Consider the following 24,027-nt stretch of genomic DNA (forward strand, 5'->3'; position numbering starts at 1 on the left):
CACTGCGAGTAAGGACTAAATTCAAAGCCTTGCACATGGGGTGGATTTCATCACATTCACTACAAATATATATGATAAAGTTTCTTATGTCAATGGTTCATTAATTAATGTACTGAATATACTTGGTAGATCCACTAGTTATGTTAATTAACGTATTAGTACCTTGCCAGATCCATTAGTTATGTTAATCATCCATTCTTTAATCTAGTTATTTTTGTTCTTGTCGTCTTTTATTAATTTGGGGCTTATTTCGCCTGTCTTTTCATGCGATCTTTTGGTTGTTTACAAGTTGCAAAGACCGATTTTTTGTCTCTTTTCATGTGGTGCACGAAAGATTTAGTCGTCAAAAGATGCAAGAAGCCCATTTTGGACTGATTTCGGGAAATTCCAAATGAAGCTTCTTATGTCTTTTGCATTTTAATTTCGTACGGAAAGACGTGGAAAGGCACACATCTACTAAACGTATTTCGGGCTGCTCAGATCTTCATGCAAAAACTCAATGCGTCTTTTGCATATCAAAGCTACTAGAAGTTCTTTCCAAAAAGACACGCCAAACAGGCCCTTGATCTTTTGTGTTTGGCATTGATCTTCCACCTAATTTCTATACTAGTTTGTGTTACAAGCCTTTGAAGTCAGAAGAAATTGATTGGTCTTACTAACCTAATATCACAAGTCCAAGTTTAGTTTACCCTCTTTTTTTTCCTATTTTAAATTTGACTATACACTATTGATTATTTAATTCTAGTCTTTTTTTTTATCAGCTTAATTCTAGTCATTTTTGTACTCATCCAATTTCGCTTTTAAGCTTCTCTTTTCAGCCATTGTTTTTTTTCTATAACCAACCTACCTTGCACTTGTTAAAAGAGTCTAAGGTATATGCCTCTATGGCTCCCCAATAAGAGAGAATGGATTCTTTCTTCTTTTCAATGGTTATTTTTGGTGTCTGTTGAAGGAGCGTAAGAATTTTCTTTGGGATGTAAATGTCTTTTAGGAGGATTATGGTTTAATCAGTCCATTCGAACTCCATATTTGAGTTTGACCATTAGGGAGTATGTTTGAAGCAAAGTAAGCATCTTGTTTTTAATGGAATATATATATAGTTGATTCTAGAAAGTATATTGGATGCATAATAGCTGTATCATGAAATGTTTGCAAAAGGTTTTCAATAAGGGGATGTTTGGAATTATGGCTGTTTTTAACAAAAAACGGTGTCATGTCGGATTCACATAGGCGTTTCAACAGATGCCCATATGTATGAATGTTTGGTTCAGGCATTTATTGAAAAATCGGGCATGCCTTATAAATCGGGACCCCACTGATGCATGAACCATTTCCCCCAACGGTTGATTGATGTGTATCCTATGTGGTGCTTACCTGTCAGTACATACATGAAAAATGGTGATGAAAATCACCTTATCAAACAGCAGTGTTGCTTACTACCTACATGACAGAAGTATTTTTTTTTTGTGAACCTCCATGAGTACCATGTAACCAGTTGAAGTTTGTCTTGATATGAGTAAGAGTTGAGAGCATTTCCATGAGTTCAAACCATGGTTTTTAATAACGAACCAGTGATCGAACCAGTCAGGGGTCCAGTTAACAGTTCGAATGGTCCAACCGTTACCGTTTGACTCAAACGGCCAGCCTGTTCTGATAAAAAAATTAAAAAAATTAAAAAAAAATAGAAAATAGTCAAAATCGTTCGAACAATTCAAACGGTTAATCGGCCAGTTCAGCGATTTGCTGACCAAAATCAACGGTTTTAGAGGAAAAAGCAAGTTTGGGAGAAAACATTACCAATTAAGTGACCGGTTCCCGATTTTTTCGGTCAAATCCGGTTTTGAAAACCATGGTTCAAACCAAGACAATTGGATCTTGTACGTATAGTTTAAGTGTAAGTGTTTCGACACAATAGAATCTTTAAGTTTTTTTTTTTTCAAGAGAATCTTTGGAATATAAATTATGTTACTACTTAGACACATCATTTCTTTTAGGTAAGCTAGTTGGTGTTAGCTTAAGGGAAAGTTTTGGAATATTTCGTGTATAATATGTACAAGGAATGGGGGTACCTTAGGAAGAAATTATATTAAAGAGTTCATTGTAATATCATCCCCATGTGGATGTCTTTTGTGATTTGGACATTTCTAATTTTATCATAAAGCAGCACCTTTCGCATTTAAGAGAGGCATGCAAGTTATAGTATTTGCTCTAACAATTTTTCTTCTTTCTCCAATTCCCCTTTTTCTTCCTTACCTTATTTATGCCAAGGAGGATTGCATTATAGTTTGATGGAAGCTATATATAGTCATAGGCCATCTACAGCAGGTGAGTTTTCTCAAAACCAAATGATAGCATCCATTAAGCATTTAGTAGGTTTATTGGGTAAATGATCAGTTCCATGCAAGTTAAAGCTTAATAAGTGTGTTTGAATGGTTTTTTATTTGAAGTAGATTGTCCATCTTTTCATATTTTGTGCAATTCTCTACATCCTATCATGATTCATACTAGTCACTTTCTTTCTAAAGATGTCTAAATCCATGCAAAATACTAAGCCTTTATAACTTCAAAAAAAAATTGAGGGTACTACAATACTTTCAAAAGTATCAGATATATTTGTTTGTAGTCTCCATACCATTCATCAAAAATAATTTCTATTTCTTCTAAACAGAAGCACCTAATTGAACTAAATTTTGGTTGGACACAACTAGTTTTATACAGTTCGGATTGAAGCTACTATCTACCAAAAGCCAATTATTACTATGGTTATGGTTATGGCAGTACTTACTTATTCAATCCATTTTCCTTGATTAAAATAGAGGTTTCAAAGATACCTTTGCATTTAAAAGAACCACAACATGATGCAAAACAAAGAAAGTAAGGAGTAACTAATCGAATTGGACAACGATGATGCACCTAGTAGTCGTAGTTCAAAATGAAACTAGTGATGGATGAGGTCTACCCATCTTAGAGGAATATATGTATGTGTTTGATCTTGTTACCACAAAAGAAATTTGTAAAACCTTTTGGAAATTCCCCAAAAATAAAACCCTTGGCCCTTATGGGCTGACAACAAAGTGTTTGGCTAATCGATGGCATACTATAGGGCCTATAGTGACACAAGCCATTCTTGAAATCTTTAATTCTGGGTTTATGCCTTTTGAGCTGAACCAAACATACTTAGTGCTCACTCCTAAAAGGCCCCATCCTGAAGTTGTAGCTCATTTCTGACTAATAAGTTTATGTTACACCCTATATAAGGTTGTTACAAAGATTGTTGCAAATATATTTAAAAAAAAAAAAATCTATCCATAGGATAATAGACCCTGCTCAGATGGCTTTTATTCTAGGCAAAAATATCAAACATAACCTAGTGTTAATGCATGAGGTTTTGCATTGTTTCAAACATTAAAAAAAAAAGGAAAAAATGGTTTCATGGGATTGAAAATCGATTTAGAGAACATGTATGATAAGTTGAGTTGGAATTTCATAAAATCCACCCTCGAAACAATGAAATTTCCAGCTCATTAGAGTAGGTTAATCTAGGTTAATCATGTCTTCTATTACTACTGCCTCTTTTCAACTTATCATCAATGAGCAAGTGCAAGGTGACCCTTTGTCACCTTATATATTTGCATTGTCTTTAGAATCTTTGTCTGGCATCATAAATGAAGCTATTACTCATAAACATCTTGGAGTCTCATGCAATTAATGAACCAATTAGAATCTTTGTCTGACCCAATTAATGAACCAAGCCTTCCTAATTAATCAAAGTAGCTTGGAGTCTCATGCAATATCAAACTTCTCTATGGAATCTAACTTAGGGGTCTCATGGGGTTGGAAGAGTTTTTTGGTGGGGATTAACATTCTAAAAATCAGTCTTATGAAACAAATAATATCTGGATCAAAAACAAATTTCTGGACAGATAGATGGGTTTTACCCACACCTCTTGAGGAGAGTTCTGAATTCATGGGCCCTTACCCTTGAATAGTCCCCAATCTATGTCAAATTATATTTAGAATTTTGACTGGGACTTAACTTCATTGCATTTTATTCTCCTAGATCATATTCTTGATCAAGCAACATATGCCATTCCTATAACTCAATTCCATTATATGCTAGACAAATGGTATCAGGGTTTTACGAAGGATGGAAATGTCACAGTGAAATCAGCTTATAAGTTTCTCTCTAGAATGCAATTTGGTCACATTTCTACTGGTTGTAGGAATGTATGGAAGGCCCCCTGTCACTATTGAGTCCAGTTTTTCCTTTGGTTACTCACCTTTAATAAGTTACCCATAGTGTATAATTTAGAACATCGACATATAATTCCATCTCCAATTTGCCTGGTGTGCCAAATGGAGGAGGAAGACCTTAATCATCGTTTTGTCAGGTGCAATTATCTTCAGCTGATTTGGGTCAGGTTTAATGTGTTAACCACAGAAAGAGAGACAAACAAGAGAGAAGCAAGAGAACTCCAAGGCTTTTAGGGTTGATCTGAAAATGTTGGTCCAACCAACAAAATATTTATATATATATATATATATATATATATATATATTTATATTAAAAGATGAATGGACAGGATTGTCTTAACAAAATAAATAAAAGAAAAATGTTGTATAAGGTTGTATACTAACAAACACACCTAGTTAATACATATGCTTGAATAGTTTGAGCTATATCTTAGCACTTCATTGTGTAACAACCAACAAGAAGTATAAGGGAAGAACTAGAACAAGGGTGTTTTGTTGGTGTGTAAAGGGTTTTGGATAGGAGTCGTAAAGGCTATCCATGGGGGGTTAGGATAAGATCCGTTAAGGCTATTTGGTTGCACCGAGTATTATTGGATGGAAGGCAAAGGCATAGTGAAGGGTTTGGATAGGACCCGTGAAGGCTATTTAGGAGCGTCGAGTCTTCTTGGAGGTAGGGTTGTTCACAAATAAATTCAAATTAATCAAACCGACCTATCCGGTTCAATCCAACCTGAGTCAGTTGGTATTTCTTCACCATCAGTCGGGTTGTAAAGATGGGTAAACCGATAATTCAGTTCGGTACATGAAAATTGAAACCGAACCGAACTAAACCGAGTTATCTAATTAGGTTGTCTCTGTCCTATTTCTTTGTAGTTACTTACTAATTTAGTTACTTATTTTTAGCATTAATTTTTTAGTTACTTATTTCTGAAATATATATTTTTAGAAATTAAAAAATATATATTCCGATATATTTGCATATATATTTTGGTTTTAAATATATTTCCAGAAAATATGCATTTTGAGTTCATGTGAAAGCTTGGGGTCAATTGAAATCCAAACCAACCCAAACCGACTCAAACCGACTAGGTCAGTTTTACTTAATAAAGGATTGGTTTCGGTTTAATCTTTAGGCAATCCGACCAAATCGGGTCGATTGAAAAAACACTAATAAATTGACCCAACCTGACCCATGAACAACCCTACTTGGAGGGAAGGCAAAGGTGTGGCATTGAGTCTTCTAGGTAAAGGGTTTAGATGGGACCCGTTAAAGCAATCTAGTGTACTCTGATGTACATAGTTTGGCTGGCACCTTAAGCCAATTGGTTAGTGGATGAAATTTTCGAGGTGGTGACTGTAGGGAAGGGATGTAGGCTTGGAAAGAGCTGAACCTGTATAAATTGAGGTGTCTTTATGTTGCTCTTGTTTTGATCCTCACTACAAAATTCCCTAAGTAATTTAGTTCATGTTTGCAAATGAGGTTTGATGAGTTCAACCATGTCTTTAAATTCAAATAGTTAATCAATTTATGAATACTTGAATGAATTGTTAATCACTTGCATAATTTGATCAGTTGTGAATGTTTTAATGAGTTCCTACAAACAACCTAAGGCTATGTTTGGTTTGAAGGAAAAGGTAGGGAAATGTACGGAAACCTATACAAGATATGTAAAGATTTCCCTACATTTTCCTTCCTTTCTCTACTTTGTCCTTCAAACCAAACACAGCCTAAGTGGAATTAATAGGGTTTAGTGTGCTTTAAATGATTAGCGAATACCATTGCATTCTCTGCTTAATGATTCAACATGTTATGCTGAAATAGTTGGTTAAGCTTGAACCAAATTTAGGGTTCATTGGGTTAATAGTAGGAATCATAAAAAAAAAAGAAGCAAAATCCTTTAAAATTGGAATTGGAATGGTGTATTACTCTTGCATGTTTGATCCAGATGGGAATCAAAATCAGATTTAGAATCAATTGGAATTGATTCTGATCATTCCTAAGGGAGGGGGAGGAATGGTCATTCCCTTAAATGGGGGAATGCCATTCCACCAAAAATGGGAATAGGATTCTGAGTCAGCCCAACCAAATGGTTGGAATCAGAATTGGACCATTCTGATTTTGATTTTAGATCCTTGTTCCTGCAAATCAAACGGACCCTTAGGTATTTCATAGTTAAAGCAAAAGAAAGTGAGGGCATCCAATTCACCACCTCTTGGGTTGCTAATTGAGCAAAAAATGGCTAGTAAAAAAGTTCGAAGTTGCATTTTCATGCTCATTAGTTTGTGATTTTCCCATTGTAAAGGCAACGGTATCTGCTTTTATTATTATGTTTTAATTATAATTCTAGAAATCTTTACTATGCATTTTTTACTAGGCCTAATAGGTCCATTCTAGGGCTGCCAATGGGTTGTTCAACTTGCACAACCAAACCGAACCAAATTGATTATGCTAGTTCTAGCATCATGATTTTGTCTCGATTAATAATTGGATGGTTTTGGTTCTTCCTTGTACCCAAAAGATTAGTTTATTAGGGGTTCATTTGGTTTGTAGTTAGAATCATAAACAGAACTAGAATCGAAGTCCCCTAGAAATAAAATTAGAATCACTCATTCTTCTTCTTGCCTATTTGATTCAAATAAGAACTGGAATAGGATTTCATGAGATGTGCATGACTCCCAAGGAGTAAGGGTGTCAATGGATCAGTTTGGACGGACCAACAAGATATATTGGATTGGACCAATCCGCTAAAGTTGAAATTAGAATCACTCATTCTTTTTGCCTATTTGGTTCAAATAAGAACTGGAATAGGATTTCATGAGATGTGCATGACTCCCAAAGAGTAAGGGTGTCAATGGATCAGTTTTGGATTGGACCCCGTCCAGTCCAAAATCAATTTGGACGGATCAACAAGATATATTGGATTGGACCAATCCGGTCTAAAATATTTATTAGATTGGATTGGACCTGGTCCATCCGTAACAAATTTATATTGGATTAGGTTGGATTTTGCCAATATCAGATCCATTGATATAAGATAAGAATATATGTGTTAATGGACCAGGTTTGAGTTGAAACCAATCTAAATCAAAATGAATTTGAACAGGTTAGACGGTCTAGACATTGAATTGGATTGGTCCAAAATAGTCTAAAATATTCATTGGATTGGATTGAACTTGATCCATTTGTAATGGACTCACATTGGACTCGATTGGATTTTGACCAAATCCAATCCAATTGACATCCCTACCAAGGAGAGTTGGCATTGGGTAAAGAACAATAGCATTAAGTCATTTTCTTTTTTTTTTTTATTATTTGGAATAAGCCCAACGAGGAAGACTACGATGACCATTCCCTCAAATGGGATATTCCATTTTGCTAGGAATAGGCCCGATTCTAGTCCCCTATACCAACAAATTAAATGGACCCTAAACATATCTAAGGGTTTCCTAGTTTTCTTATATATTTTATTCATATTTTATGTTTGGAGTGATAAGTTTTATTATATATAAGATGACATTAGTTAGAAAACACTTAATTTATTAACATATAAATAATTTATTATTTTATTGCCAATTTAAGGCTATATTATTACAATTTAAGTTTTAAGTTATTATTTAAATAAATATATAAATACATCTGTCAAAATAATTGGGTCTATTGAGTCAGACCTGATTATCCCAATTAATTATTAATTGGGGCAATTCTGGAAATAATGGTGTCTCCAAAGTTTGTATGAGCTTACAAGTTTGATTCCCTTTGTGTTCGTGGCCTTGTGGAGTCATTATGGATTAAAGTATCGTCATTGAATATTGTATCGAATAGCTTGGATACGGATATGAATACACTTTAGAAACGCATGGATATAGACGAAAAATATGAAAACACTTGGATATGCTATGAAAATACATATAAATTCTATAAGTATTAATATCATTAAATTTAGTGTCAAAATAACCATAAATAGTGAATAAATGCATAGAAAATATATATTTTATTGGTATATATGAAGAGATACATTACAATTATTATAATAGGATGCATAGATATCATACAACTTTATTAATAATACATTAATCAAAAACCCAACCCAAGACACATATTATATAGATTTTTAATTAATAAAAAGTTCAAATAAAAATTTAATTCTCAAATGTTTGGTAAATAATATTTTTATTTTTGTTTACAATAAGTGTGTTATTATAAAATGTAAATCAAAATATCAATTAATAATTTACAAAAATTTATAATCTTAAAATATATCAAATCTATTAAACTTCGAAGATACATATCATATGTAAATTCATAATTTTTAATTATTGAAGTAATTTTTCCATTATTAATATTTTTATTTGTAAATTATCATTTTTTGATATAAATGTGTATTAGTGGATTTGATAGATTTTATTTATATTATGTTCTTGAATAGTTTGTAAATATACCAATCGAGGGCTGGCTCATTGGTGTGTTAGCTGGTTTATTCTAGTTTTGATATAAATGTGTATTAGTGGATTTGATAGATTTTATTTATATTATGTTCTTGAATAGTTTGTAAATAGACCAATCGAGGGCTGGCTCATTGGTGTGTTAGCTGGTTTATTCTAGCATTGTTGCGGAATCGAATCCCACAACCAACACTTTGGGGAAAAAGGGGTCAAGGGGAAGTTATTAATGGTGCATTGCGTCAAATACAAATAAAAAAATAATTTGTAAATAATAAATACATTGTTATTTAATACAAATTAAAATATTAATTAATAATTTATACATTTTTTATGATACATATCATGTGCGAATTTATAAATTTTAAGTACTAAAATAATTATTTTATTACTAATTTTTTAATTTGTATAAATCTCTTAAGGTTAAAAATCATTTTTTTATCTAAATTTGGATTTGATAGATTATTTGTTTTATTAGTTTATAAAATGTTAATTTTAAATATTATTATTTTTAATTTATAATTGGGGTGGTTGAATATATTATATGTTATTTATTTAAATTGGTTGTGGACATTAAATTGAACAAAAGTTAATGGATTTAATTTATTATCATAAAATGAATGTTGGTTTAGGTGTTAATGAGGCAATAAATTGCTGGGAGTTGGTGTTTTTGTTTGAATGGGTGTACTACCTGAGACCGGATCTGCTCCTCACACATGTGACATGACACCTCACACCGACCTCACAGGCACATCCCGCCATGCATTGGGAACATCTCCCGTAGTTGTGTGTTATTATTTATGGGAGACGTTCCCAATACACAATGGGATGTGCCTGTGAGATCGTTGTGAGGGGCCCTCTATGAGGAGAGTAGCATCTTTCGTTGAATCACGTCTGCCTCCAATTTTTATAGTGTATTGTTTGATATGCCTTGTATCGAGTATGACCCATAAATTTTGATAAATAACACCTTAATCATTATCGCGTTTATGATCTTAGTTTATTGGTAAGTTTTTTCCCATATCATGTTTTTTCCATATCATAGTCAAACCCTTTACCAAAAAAAAGTAGGGATAATAGCATATAAGGGCAACTTTTGGGGTTTAATATCAATAAAAGTAATATTTTAAAAAAAAAATTAAAAAATAGGTTAACTTTTTAAAAATAATATCAATAAAGGGCAAAAACACTGTTTATCATCTTCTTCTTGCCATTTGTTCACTAGCGCCGTTGTCCGCCACCGTTGTCCGTTGTCGCTTGCCACCGCCGTTCACTGCTGCCCGCCACCACCTACGCCCATCTCCACCTCCGCCTTCGGCAACGTTGCCGGAGGTGGCCAGAGGAAGAAGTAGCGACGGTAGTGCTGGTGGTCATTTCTCAGCCCAACACCGCCACCTCCGCCTCCGGCAACGTTGCCGGAGGTGGGTGGAAACAGAGGTGGCAGTGGCGGCGCTAGGCAAAGGAATGACCACCAGCGCTGCCACCGTCACCTCTGCCTTTGGCCACCTCTGGCAACGTTGCCAAAGGCGGAGGTGGCAAGCGACGGTGGACAGTGGCGCTGGTGAACAAATGGCAAGAAGAAAATGATGAACAATGTTTTTGCCCTTTATTGATATTATTTTTAAAAAGTTAACCTATTTTTGAAAATTTTTTTAAAATATTACTTTTATTGATATTAAACCCCAAAAGTTGCCCTTATATCCTATTACCCAAAAAAGTATTGTGTATGAATATAATACCTTAATCATCTTTGGGAATCTAGAAATGCATCTTGGGCGGGCCCAACTTAACCCCAAATCAACATAGCCTGCAAATTCGCAATGTTATACGGGCTGAGGCTAGGCCTGGGCTTAAAAAGTTGGGTTTTTTATGTTTTTTGCGTTGGGCTTAACCCTTAGATAGTTTAAAGTTTAAACTCATCCCAACCCAACTAATCCAAACCCAAATCCAACTCCTGTCTCCAATGCATCAAATTTTAATGTGGATCTCACCTTGCCTCGGGTCTAGGAGTGTCAATTGGATTGGATTTGGTCCAATCTGATTCAGTCCAATATGAGTCCATTGCTAGGTCCATTTCAATCCAATGAATGTTTTGAACCAATTTGGACCGATCCAATTCAATGTTTGGACCGTCCAATTTGTTCAAATTCATTGTGATTTGATTGATTTCAACCCAAACTCAAGGTCCAATCGAATCTAATAAATATTTTGGACCGAATTAATCAAATCCAATATGTCTTGTTGGTCCATCCTATCCCTCGAAATTGATTTTGTACCGGACGGGGAGCCAGTCTATTGACACCCTTACTAGGGTCTTAGGCCTCGGTTGATCAAGAGCGGCCCAGTCCGCCCGATTTGCACTCCTGCGCAGTCGCCCAAGATTGGGTTTTCTCTATAAATTCTCGATCTACCAGTGGCTCCCGCCGCAACCATAACCCTAACCCTAATAGTTAACCATTTCGGTTGTCTAGTTCCTCGCGCCGTTTCCATCATCTTGTTTATACTTTGGGAGGGGGTTCTTGAACTGTAAATTAGCTCTTATCTTCTCTGCTGATCCAGTCATTTCGGTCTTTCCTTTCTTTCTCATGGTTTTTAATTTCAATCAGGTAATTTGTACTATCGTTTTCTAAAGATAATCGCTTTCATTTAGCTTTCTCTTGCATTGCTCGTTGCTTCAACGGAGGGAAAATCCCTCCATCCAGTCCCCGTTGGGGAACGTGGCTGGATTTGATGATGGTTTTGATGCCATGCCTGTGATGGTTTTAAAAGTAGTTTGAATACTTTATGTGAAAAAAGAAACCGGTCTGAGGCATTTAGTCGTTTTTTCCTAATAAACGAAAGAAAATAGCTTGGAGCCATTTATGTTATTGGTAGATTTTTTAAGGAGAGCAAGACGGTGTTAGGAAAATAGGAGCGAGAACAAATGCTAGTGCAAGTGATGATAAAACAGACAGGGACATCAGAACTCCTCTGGGGCATGATGACTTGTTCTTTGGGAATCTCTCTGATGCATTAAATCGAATAGCTTCGAGTAGCCCTGCATTTACTACTGCTTTCTTTGAACCATATCTATGGTTTTCCATTTCTGTTACTCTTGCTTATCTTTAGATTCGAGTGTCTATGATGGTTTTAAATATACTATGAGTATTTGCCATGAAAAAAACTTTAATCTGAGGCACTCGATTCTTTTATTTGCTTTCTTATTCATTTCTTTTTGTTAGATTCTTGCTAACTGTATTGCTTCTCTGTCTATGTTGGGTTTAAATATACTATGAGTTACTACTATGAAAAGAACTTAATCTGAGGCCACTTTTTCCTCTCTGCTACTCTACTGTTTTGAAAGTTTGTTTCTGCCAATTGGTCTTGTATAACCGGTGATTTGGAATTCGGTTCGTGCAAGTGATGATAGAACAGACAGGGACATCAGCACTCTTTAGAAGTATGATGACTCGTCTATGGGAATCTCTCTGATGCATATTTTTGTAAGTCAGCTTATGCGGCAGGAATCCTTTCCATGCTTACTTGCTTCAAACCTCAAAAACAAAATTGATTTTGCATTTCTTTTCTTGTTTTTATCTCTGTTCTTGGGACCTAATTCTCATGTACTAAATTATGAAATGGATTAGGGATTCCTAATACATGTTAACGTATGTGCCAATGATGCATCAGATGCACGTATTATCAGACCAAGAGCTGATGATATTTGATTGTCACTACCGCTGAGGCCCGTTTCTTATGCAAAGAAAATGTCATTTTGGATGAGTTTCGTAAATTCTTGAATACATTAACATGGTCCTCCATTTATGTTTATATGTATTGTTTCTTGTTTATATTCAAAAAAGTTGTGGTTGGTTGGATTTGCCTGTGATGGATTTGCATATGCACGTATTATCGGATCAAAAGATGACCGATTATTTAGTAGATTGTCACTACCTCTGAGGCATTTCCATCTCCAGTTAGGTCTATTGTAGAATAAACAGAGTTACAGAAGAATGAATTAAGTTTATTTCCCGTCCAGAATTGCATTAATCTGGTGATTCTTGCAACTCTATTTGTTTCTTGGGCAACTGGCAAAGTTCTTTTTTGAAACTGCAACAAGCATTTTACGGGATAATGCTTTGGGACATGTAGGACAGGACCAATTACTGTGGAAAAAATCAAGTTCTTACAAAAATACTGGCAAGTCAGGTTATAAGGTGTTTTCATCCATTGAACTCTCAACTTATGTGACACAAGTAAATTTGGTTGAGATTTGGGGTCTAAATTTCAAATCTTCCTTCGGAGAGCTTATTGGGGTGCCAGTTTAAACTGGGGATAGACTCGCTTATTTCCAGCAACAGGATCAGCCATGCCCAATGTTTGTCTCGGGCGAAGCATTTGAATCACGGAACAAACACAACTCAAGATTCTCCATCAAATAGTTCATCAATGGAAAGAGCAGTTGGCAAGGCCACAAGGGGGGCTTTAGTATTCAAGGAACCTGAATGTGCATTATAACAAAATAATAAAGCCTGACAGTTCAATTACAGAAATCCTAACCTCTACAAATATCTCTCAGTTTCCAAGAGGCTTCTGTTAATATAACACAACCAATATATTTGTGGATGGCTCTTATCTCCAATCAAACGGAGCAGAATATGGTGTAATCATTTTAAGTTAAAGTGGCAGGGTGAGCGGGTCTATTAAAGATACGGATGTGCAGTGGATACAGCATGTTTCACTACTGTGGACAATATACATCACGGCAAGACTATGGATATACTACAGTTAGGGGTGTGAATTGATATATTTTTGGATTCGATCTAAATCTGATCTGAACCAAGTTCAAAATCATGAGGCTAAACTTTTGTCTTATTTGAAGTTAGCATATTTTTATGAAAGTAGTTTTACATAAGTAATTTTATGAAAGTAGTTTCACAAAAATATTTTTACGAATGCATTTTTATATCATGCAGTTTTATGAAAGCATTTTAATAAAAGCGTTTTTATGAAAGCACTTCTATAAAAGTTTTTACATGAAATCAATTTAACAAAAGAATTTTTATGGAAGTCCTTTCACTTTTATAAAAGTATTTTTACAACAGTGTTTATATGCAAGTACTTTTATAATTACAAAAAAGTGTCTTTGTAAAAGCATTTGTATAAAAGTGTTTTTTCAATTCTGGAAGGGTATATTTTTGTAATTTTCAGATTTTCTTTATTTTAATATAGTTTTCTAATTTTTTACATATTCTATTTTATTATATAAATTTTGAATTTTCATTTTGTTTGGATTTGATCCAATCCATCAATTTACATTTTAATGGATTGGATTGGATTTGGTTTGTATTAGATTTAGATTGGATTGTGTCTAGTCCATTTGTAAGTTGACACACATTGGATTGGATTGAGTTGGAGCAAATCCAATCCAGTTGACACCTCTAACTATAGTTTGCTTATTTGTTAAAGTGAGTTAAACAATAGAAAAAGTAATAGTGTATAATTGTTTTATATTTTTAAAATTTTTTAATAATTAATAATTATTTATATTCTGTACACTTTAATATTTTTACAAGATGAAAATAATAATATCAACTTAGTCCCAGTTGGTCATAACTTGACTAGGTTTGATTGGTTTTTTTCTGGCCATTTGTAGTTTGACCAAAATCGAACGATCTAACCATAGATATATATTAATATTTTATAATTTTTATGTAATTGTTAATACGAGAAAGTGAAAAAATTCTCATATTTCTTATTCTAAAATAGTTTATATCATAAATTTAATTTTTACATTTATTTTTTACTAATGCCATTATATTTTTTAAAATTAAAATTTAATTTTTTAAGTTTAAATTTTTTAACCAATGGACCAAATTGAAAATTGACCCAAACCAATACAAGCTGAGTTGATCAGTTTTCACTAATGGTTAGTTGGTTGTAACCAAGTCTCTTACTTGAATAGGCCACTTTTGGTTATCCAAATATCCTAAAACCAAGCCAAACTAACTCGTCATCCATGAATGAGCTTAATTTCAATTAAATTAATAGTATAATAAGTAATAAATAAAAATAGTTTATTTTTCAATAATTATTTAAACTTTATAGCAAAATTGCATAATTATTGAAAGTATATTGATAATAAAAATATAATAAATAACTAATAAAATACAGTCAATATAATATTTACTAAAATCCAATAAATAATAAAAAATATATTAAATTAGTCAATAAATAATTTAATCTTAAATAATAGTTATATCTTTAATAAATATTAATGAATAAATTATAACAAAAATACAATATATACAATAAGTATAATAAATTAAATTTAAAAAAGTTAAATAACAATATTTTAATCTCCAATAATTATTGAAAATTTTCTATTAAATAACAAAACAAAAACAAATTTATACATAATTATTGAACATATATTTGTCACTTAGCATAGATAAATACATAATAAATATAGATTAAGATTTTGAATCTATTATTAATAAATATTTATTTTTTGAAAGTTATTTTTATAATTATTAATTCATATAAGTGAAATTAGTTATTTGTAATATTATTTAGTTATTTAAGTAATATCATTACTTAAATTTTAAAATATTAATTATTTATTGTTACATAATTTTATAATTAATTTTGTAAAATATAAAATTTATATTAATTTGAATATTATGTTATAATTATTTTTTACTTTTAAGAAAATTTTAAAATTTATTACATAATTTTGTTATTTTAATTATTTAAAATCTAGTTATATTAAATATTTTGTTTAAAATCTAGAAGTCAGGATACTCTAGTTTATACATTAGCTACTACCCCATGTAAGCAAAACAATGACTTGGAATGTCAGGTTTTCTAGCTCGTGGACTCTTCACGGACATGGAAGTCAGGAGGCATTTAAAGGAGAGAAGTCCGGAAGCATTTAAAGGTCGAGGTTTGGGTGGAAAGCTGATATTGGGATTAAGATTTATTGAGAAAGAGAATATTGGGGTCGAGGGTGGATTTTCAAGGGTGAACATTGTCCTTCAATTTCGATGGATTAAACAAGTAAATTGTAATATTGGTAATGATAAAATCAATTTCTTTATTCGAATAATCATGTACTAGCGGAGGCGCTTGCTTCGCAGGGCTGGAATGGAATCGTTGACCCATTTATTTGGTCTTTGGCTAAAAATTATTGAATCGATTCACGACCCATTGATCCGAGTGGTCGAATCATCGACCCATTGACCCGTTTAATGGTTTTGGCTGTTTTTTAATTTTCCCTGGCCAAAAATCATTAAATTGGTTAATGACCCATTGACCCAGGCAGTCGAACTGTTGACCTGTTCAATGGTTTTTGGTTATTTTTTTTTATTTTTTTTAAAATTTTTGTTGTTAGAACGGGCCTTCCGTTTGAACCGAACAGTCAAATTGTTGACCCAAAAACCAATGGCCAGAATGGTTCCGTTTTTAGGTCATATGAGTCACGTGCTTGAATGACATAACACGTATGATACTACTTAATGGACCTCACGCACTCAATTTTTTGCTTGCAATTTTTGTTGTCAGAATGGGTTGTCCATTTTTTTTAATTCGGAACTGTCCAGGCAACCAGTTCCGTTTACCCCAATACCAGTCCTTGGCCAAAAACTGTTGAATTGGTCAACGACCCATTGACCCGAGTGCTCGAACCATCAACTTGTTGACCTGTTGAATGGTTTTGGTCGTTTTTTTATTGTTTTTAATTTTTGTTGTCAGAACAAGCCATCTGTTCGAGTCGGACGGTCAAACCATTGACCCAAAATCGGTTTGACCGTTCGATGAGTCACACGCTCGAATGACATAACATGTATGATACTCCTCAATGGATCTTATACACTCAATTTTTTGCCTGTAAGTTTTATTGTTAGAGTGGGTCGTCCGTTCAAACCAAACAATCAAATTGTTGACCTGAAAACCAATGGACAGAACAGTTCTGTAATTTTTTGCTTGTAATTTTTTGTTGTCAGAACGGGCAATCTATTTGAACTGAATGGTCGAACCGTCAACCCAAAAACCGGTGGCCAGAACGGTTCCTTTTTCGGGTCATATGAGTCACACGTTTGAATGACATAACACGTATGATACTACTTAATGGACCTCACAAACTCACTTGTTTGCCTATAATTTTTGTTGTCAGAACGGACTATCCATTCGAATTGGATAATCGAACCGTAGACTCGAAAACTGGTGGTCAGAACGGTACTGTAATTTTTTGCTTGTAATTTTTATTGTCAAAACGGGTCATTTGTTCAAACTGGACGATCGAACCATCAGTTGTCAAAACGTTATTAACAACATTTGTCAATAATAGTAAGTAATTATACTATTTAATTAAATAATTATTAATGATAGTTTTAATAATATTATTTAGTTATTTTTAATATAACAGTAATTATTAAATTTATGAATATGATTTATTAATAATATTCATTAAATTAATAATTACCAAAATTAAATTAAATTAATAGTATTTATCAGTAATAGTCAGTAATTATAATATTTCATTAAATAATCAATAATAATACTTTTAATAACATTTTTAATTATTTTTTATATAACAATAATTACAAAATTTATTAATAGTGTTTATTAATAACAGTATTTATAATTCTAATTTAAAGTAAAATTAAAGTAAACATCTATTTATTAACAATATTTATAATAACAATAATTATTAATTATAATCTGTAATTATATATTTATTAAATTACTATAATAATCAGTAATTATTAAAACCGGGTTACTAAATTTATTAACAGTATTTTTAATAACAATATTTATAATTTTAATTTAAAGTAAATATCTAGTTATTAACAATATTCATAATAACAGTAATTATTAATTATAATCACTAAGTATATATTTATTAAATTACTGTAATAATCAATAATTATTAAATTACTGCAATAATTAAATTATTAAATTAGTATAATAATTATTCTCACGTATTAAATTATTACTGTAATAATTAAATTATTAAATTAGTATAATAATTACTCACACGAATTAGATTCCATTTCCTGGATGCAGAGAGCATTCATTTCCTATTCATATATATATATATATATATATATATATATAAATTATCGTCGCTCAATGTGGTATAATGAAAAACATCTCTAGGAGCAAAACAAGATAATGTATTTATCAGAACCCTTTGGTTGACAACCACAATCCAACATCAGTTTGCATTTGTTTTTGCGTTTTTGGTGGTGTAAATACTGCTTCACACTTATTGCTGTGATGATGCCCCCTATGGCTGAATAAGTTATCCTTGTAAGTGCTTTTGTTGAGGCTCAGTTTGAACGGAGTATAAATACAAATATGTAGAGCTCAAAACCTTACATTTTGTATGTATTTATATTGTACATGTTTATATTTGTACTCGTTCCCAACTGGGCCTGAATCTCATCAATAAATTGTATGATATATAATAAGCTAGTGCAATAGTTTTCTTCTTTAATTATTCTCCAAATTTATTTTATTATATATTTTATACAAATTTGTATTAATTTTTAGGATAAAAATAAAATATAAAAACCTCCCCTATACTTATCAATAAATTGATAGTCACCTCCCTTTCGTCATTTGGTCAATAAGAGAGACAAGGAAGTTACAAAATTGCCCTAATTACACATTATCGCCCATTGATTCATTCCCTCCTAGCCGTGATAGGCTTTGACCTTTGAGAAATCATCCATTAACGTTTGTCTTCATCTTGGCATGCTACACCAGACTTAGATCGAATGTTCAACTTATAAAAGAGAGGATCCCTTCTCGTGTGCCGCTTTGCAATTAGTGTCACAACCCCATAGTAATTCAACCCAAGTTTTTTAAAACCGATCTGGAGAATGAACCGGTCAGGGGTCCAATTCCTGGGTCGAATGATTAATTGCTTGGGTCAGTGATTTGCTATCCAAAATCAATGATTTTTGAGAAAAATTCGGTTTTGGGGAAAAATGAAAGACTGATTTTTGGTTTTTTTGGTTCAACCGTCTGGTCCGGTCCAATTTTAAAAACCATGATTCAACCATTTCTCATCCAGTCCAGTCCAAGATTTATCCACCGCTTTAACCTCCGTTGTTTGGTCCCTGCAAGATATTAACATTAGTCATCATTTTTTGTTGTTTTGGTTAGTTCACCTACCAGATTTCTCACTGGTTGCCATATGTTCGATCAACTATTGTGTTCTTTCCATTGACAAAGGGGCACCCAAACACATTTGATCTATGCTACTTTGCAATTAGTGTTTGAAGATTTAACAGACCTTTTGTAATTTCTTCATTTACATATACACCTGCAAATCCAGTTGTTATGGGCTCAGACATAGGATCTCGTCACGGGTCAGTCCACGGGGAAAAGCTCCTGTTTTCCCTTGTTTCTCCCCTTCCTAGCTGAACCTATCTTGGCGTCCTAGAGAGTGATTTGTCCAAGAGATCACCGAATTCTCCTTTTACTCTCTTTCTTGACTAGAAATTTGATATCTTTATTCAATAATTTCAGCTCCTTAAATAGGAGATTACAAGAGGTAAGAGTCCTCCTTGTAGGAAGACTCCTTGATAACTAAATTGCTTACAGATAAGACTCTTAGATAAGACTCCTAGATAAGACCAACTAAACTGCTTACAAATAAGATAGATAAGACTCCTAGATAAGACCAACTAAACTGCTTACAAATAAGATAGATAAGACTCCTAGATAAGACTCCCTACTCAAGAAAGATAAAAACTCCCTAGGATAAATCAAACTCTATACTAATCCTTATTGAAACAGATAAGATAAGAGTAAGAAAGCAGATAAGATAAGGATAAGGTACGATGAACTGTGGCTAGCTAGATAATCTGATGAGGGTCCCACGTTACTACTGCTGCCGGCGGCGATACTTCTTCCCCACGAATGCGTCCATAACACCAGTCTACATTGCCGCTTCTATCTCAAATTGCAAAGACACCATGCATGCAGCAGAGTACTACAACTACTACTGTACATCAGTAATCCCACTAAATGACATCAACCACCATTGGAAAAATCCTAAATAGGTGGACCATATATATGAATAAATGATCCTGACAACATCACCTCACCTTTGATCATCATTAAAAAGTCAGGGTCTGGTTCCTAGGTCAAACAGTCCGATCATTTAAATCGAATGAATAGCCCGTTCTAACAAAAAATTAAAAAAATGGTCAAAATAGTTAGATGGTTTGAACAGTTCAGCTATACAATCAATCACCTAACTGATCCCTAGTTTTTTTTGATCCGACCATCTGGTCTAGAACGGTTTTGAAAACCATGATGTGTTCTTTGAACTTTTTGAAGTGACCAACCTCTGCCTATGATTTACTGTGGGTGAATATTGCCTGCTTTCTTGAGTTGAAAAATGAAAAAGCTTCAAGAGTGGAAAGTGAAACAAAGAGAGGAGCAATAAAAGGGTAAAGTTATATTGGGTTCCACACCTTAGCCGATAGCCTTAAGGGTAAAAGTGGCATTTAAAAACAAACAAATGAAAAATGTCAGCATTTTCCGTCCCACCAAGTAATGAAAGGGAGGTAACTATCTATTTATTCAAAACTATAAGGGAAGTTTTTGTTTTAATCAAAATACAGGGGAGATTTTTATGATTCTCAGAAAACCTAGGGGAGCTTTTTATATTTTATCCTAATTTTTATTAATTCTATTAATTAGTTATTAGTCCAAGATATTCAAATGGAGTTAAAATTAATCGAGTAATTTTAAAACTAATAATTTATTTACCATTTTTGTATTAATTTTTATTTTTTTATAATTTATAATTGTTTATCATTTTTAAGTGAAACTTGAATGTATTTTAATTTGTAACTTTTTATTAATAATAAAGTTTGATAGTTATTATAAGATTTGATAATTGATTATAATTATTATAAAATCGTATAATCCATTTTTATTATTTTATAAGTGGTATTTAAATGAATTTGAAATTAATAAAAGTTATTATTGTATTTGTAATTGTTACTTTTATTAATATTTTTATTTTTACTGATTTAAATTAATTAAATTGTTTTTGTTCAAATATTAATAATTAGTTTTATGAATAGACTAATTCTCATTATTTTTATTATTTGATTATTTCTAAATGGAATTTAGATGGATATTAAGTTAATAAAACTATTTTATTAATTTTATTGTTTATTGTTTTATTATTTTTAAATACAATTTAAATTGGTCTTTTATTGTAACTATTTTTAGATTTAATAATTATAAAACTAATGTTTATTTTAAAATTTAATATTAAGCCGGTATTTATCAGACTTAAACGACCCATCTGTTATGGTCTTATGGAGGTACCATATATGGGATAAGTGATATCAAGTTCTCGCATATGTAGTACGAGTGATAAAAAATGGGTGGATTAAAACTCAGAGTTATTGTTGAGGTTCTGTTCGACCCAAGAATAAGTTAATGATTGGCAAGTACTGAAAACGCAAAACATAGCACACCAAGCCCAGATCGACCCATCTCAAAATTTTATATGGTTGGGCTTGATTTTGGTGCTCTGGTTGGGCTTGGATTCAAGGCTTTGTTTTTTTACCTTTTGGGCTGGGATTAGGCTTACATTTTAGGGTTGGGCCTTGGTTGACTATAAACCCAATGCAACCTGCCCTAAGAAGCAAATCTTTAAGTCCTGTGAGATCTCGCTATGAGTCTAGACTTGTGAGATCAGTCTATGATGCCAGTCTACTGCGATCTATGAGATCAATTCAATGCAACCCACGATATTAGCCTATCGCATGACCAAGTAACATGCGATTCCACCTAATGTGCATTAAGATGTCCAAGTGACTTGCAATTCTACGTACTTGCGATGACACTTTTCTACAATTGCGATATCCAATCGCAACTAGCTGGCCCAATTGCGATTGTCTTAGTGTTAAGATTAAGGGTCCACCCTCTGCTATCACCATAGACCATTGAAATTTCGGAGAAGTATGGATTTGTCCAATGCAGATTTTTGATTTACACTACAGAGTTATAAACATTCAAAAGGACCATAACCCACATTTTATGCACCAACGTCCGCCTGTGAATTGATATCAATTCCATACTGGCACCTACCCCGATAATACTTTGAATCTACAAATTCTGCCCCTGGGCTGACCAGTCATTCTCCTTTGAAATTTTGGCTTTAGGTTTTTCTCAGCTTTATTTGGATCATGTCAAGGAACAGATCACAATTGGAATTTGCACTACAATTATGGGGGCGTTCTTTTTTTGGATTTTGAGAAGGGGGAAAGTTGGTCAATGGGATTTTGGTTCCCATTGACCAATAGTACCTTGTTCTTTTTTCATATTAATGTGGGGACGAGAGAAAGTTTATTTTCCTAGGTACCATTTACCCGGGTAAGTGACACCCATCTCTTAGGTGGGTAAATAACTTTTCCGTTGGGGGGAAAGATTTCAACACTTAAATGGGATAAAAATGCCCCATTTAATAATAGATTTTTATGGCTAAAATGGTCATTTTCTTTTTTACTTGGAAAATAAAAGAACATGGATAAATACACTTAATTGGCTAAGTGTTTCCCAAAAAAAAACTTACCTAAGTAACTACATTTATCCGAATAAATAACTTACCCAAAAACGAATGAGGCATATATGTTAGTAGTAAACCCGATTATAGCATGTAGACACTGACTGAATAGTATTTTAGGAAATGTGCCTGAAACTACAGCACCATTCAAATGAGTTTCATTGTATTAAGTGGAAGTATTTATGCTGTATGAGAAGAAGCAATGGAAGTGATTCTAATAGCTAAAGAGAAAATTTAGTATACTGATTAGAAACCAGAATTTGGTACTTTTACCCAATGTTGTAAAACTTAGACTATATCAAAACTAGAAAGGCTACCTGCTAAACAGTTCCCAAGGCTAACCATTCGAATGGGATTTGACCGGATGCTCTTCTCATTCACTCTACGACCATTTTTTTATTCATCCATAGTTGGTTAAACAACACTCCACCCATGAATCACACAATCATCTGTTTTCTTTTTTTCTTTTTTTCTTTTCCTTTTTTTTGTTAGTTTTGCACCTTTGCGAGAGGACCATTTATGGAGAATAGTAATCCTTGTATGGAAAGCTCAGTATTAAACTTCAAAGCGTAAAAAACTTGAAATGAGATGGTTTCCGCAACTTTAACATACCTGTTTTTTTTTTCCTTTAAAATTCAAACGTCAAACAATTCCTGTGAGTGGAATGTGTTTTTTTCCTTCTTCAAACCTGTGAGTGAAATGTTTCAATAAACATGGATTCATCCCTTGACTTTTTCCCTTATATTGAGGTAGAGGGAGGTTTTTGGAACGGAGGCCGGATCTCCCGACAAAAAACCATTCCAAATTTTTGCACATCTCATATATGGTGGGTCTCAGTTTTCTTATGACGGGTCCCAGTTAGGGGTGACCATTTCAGCCCGGCCTGGCCCAGGCTTGAACCCATATCAGGCCCGTAAATTTTAGGGCCGGGCTTGGGTTTAATACTTCAAGTCCAGCCCGACCCGTATATATTTAAACTTGCACATTTTGTGTATAATGTATATATATATATACATGTTATTTTACAATAGATTATATATTTTATATATAAATATTATAACATGACATATATAATTTATATTATATGTAACAATTTATATTATATAATGTATAAAATAAGTTTATATGCATGCTATGTCATTCAATATAAAATATTATAGGTATGTAATGTTTTATATATGAAAGACATTGGCCCAAAATCAGGCCCGGCTCGGGCCCGTGTGGACCTGAGTTAGGGCTTATGTTTCAGGCCTGGAACCCCGGGTTGAGCCGGGCTCGGGCCTAATGTATAGCCCTTATCATAAGTGCAAAGCCTGGCCCGGCCTGACCCATGATCACCCCTAGTCCCAGTCTTATAGGGGATGTGCGGACATAGGTCATGTTGGAAGAGTTATAGATAGGAGGAAAGGAGGGAAAAAACAAAAAATTCAAAAAAAAAAGAAAATTAAAAAGGGTTTTAGAGAAAAGAGAGATCATGTGATGTAGCATACTTTGCTTTATATAAACTTTATAGATGAACTCAAGACTACTAAAATGAATCTGTAGGTGGTGGCAATAATAATGCTAGAAAATTAGCAATTAACCATATTGTGAAGTTGCTAACTAGCCTACTAATAAATGGGCCATTTAGCAAGTCTTTTTTGAAAGATTTTCTGGAAGGTCTGATAGTTAAAAGATGATATGAGCTTTTGCATCCAGATCTTAGCAACTTGAAGACCGTTTGGTTAAGGCGGGTCTATTCGTGCGTCTTT

At 33.1% G+C, this 24,027-nt stretch overlaps 1 long non-coding RNA gene and 4 other non-coding genes across 5 annotated transcripts; all 5 read left to right on the plus strand.

The window, feature by feature from the left end:
* The first annotated feature begins 10,959 nt into the window (after positions 1 to 10,959).
* On the plus strand, positions 10,960 to 12,655 carry LOC104587042 (uncharacterized). The gene is made up of 2 exons (XR_733543.3): positions 10,960 to 11,300; positions 12,038 to 12,655. It is a non-coding gene; the product is annotated as an uncharacterized LOC104587042 (long non-coding RNA).
* Positions 11,439 to 11,510, plus strand: LOC148791485 (small nucleolar RNA Z267). Its single transcript, XR_016076983.1, has one exon. It is a non-coding gene; the product is annotated as a small nucleolar RNA Z267 (small nucleolar RNA).
* On the plus strand, positions 11,623 to 11,708 carry LOC148791486 (small nucleolar RNA R44/J54/Z268 family). Its single transcript, XR_016076993.1, has one exon. It is a non-coding gene; the product is annotated as a small nucleolar RNA R44/J54/Z268 family (small nucleolar RNA).
* LOC148791487 (small nucleolar RNA Z267) lies at positions 11,806 to 11,876 on the plus strand. Its single transcript, XR_016076982.1, has one exon. It is a non-coding gene; the product is annotated as a small nucleolar RNA Z267 (small nucleolar RNA).
* On the plus strand, positions 12,087 to 12,171 carry LOC148791488 (small nucleolar RNA R44/J54/Z268 family). The gene has a single exon (XR_016076991.1). It is a non-coding gene; the product is annotated as a small nucleolar RNA R44/J54/Z268 family (small nucleolar RNA).
* Positions 12,656 to 24,027: the final 11,372 nt, after the last annotated feature.

Source organism: Nelumbo nucifera, chromosome 5 (assembly GCF_055504915.1).
Source record: "Nelumbo nucifera cultivar China Antique chromosome 5, China Antique-T2T, whole genome shotgun sequence".
Classification (NCBI taxonomy): domain Eukaryota; kingdom Viridiplantae; phylum Streptophyta; class Magnoliopsida; order Proteales; family Nelumbonaceae; genus Nelumbo; species Nelumbo nucifera.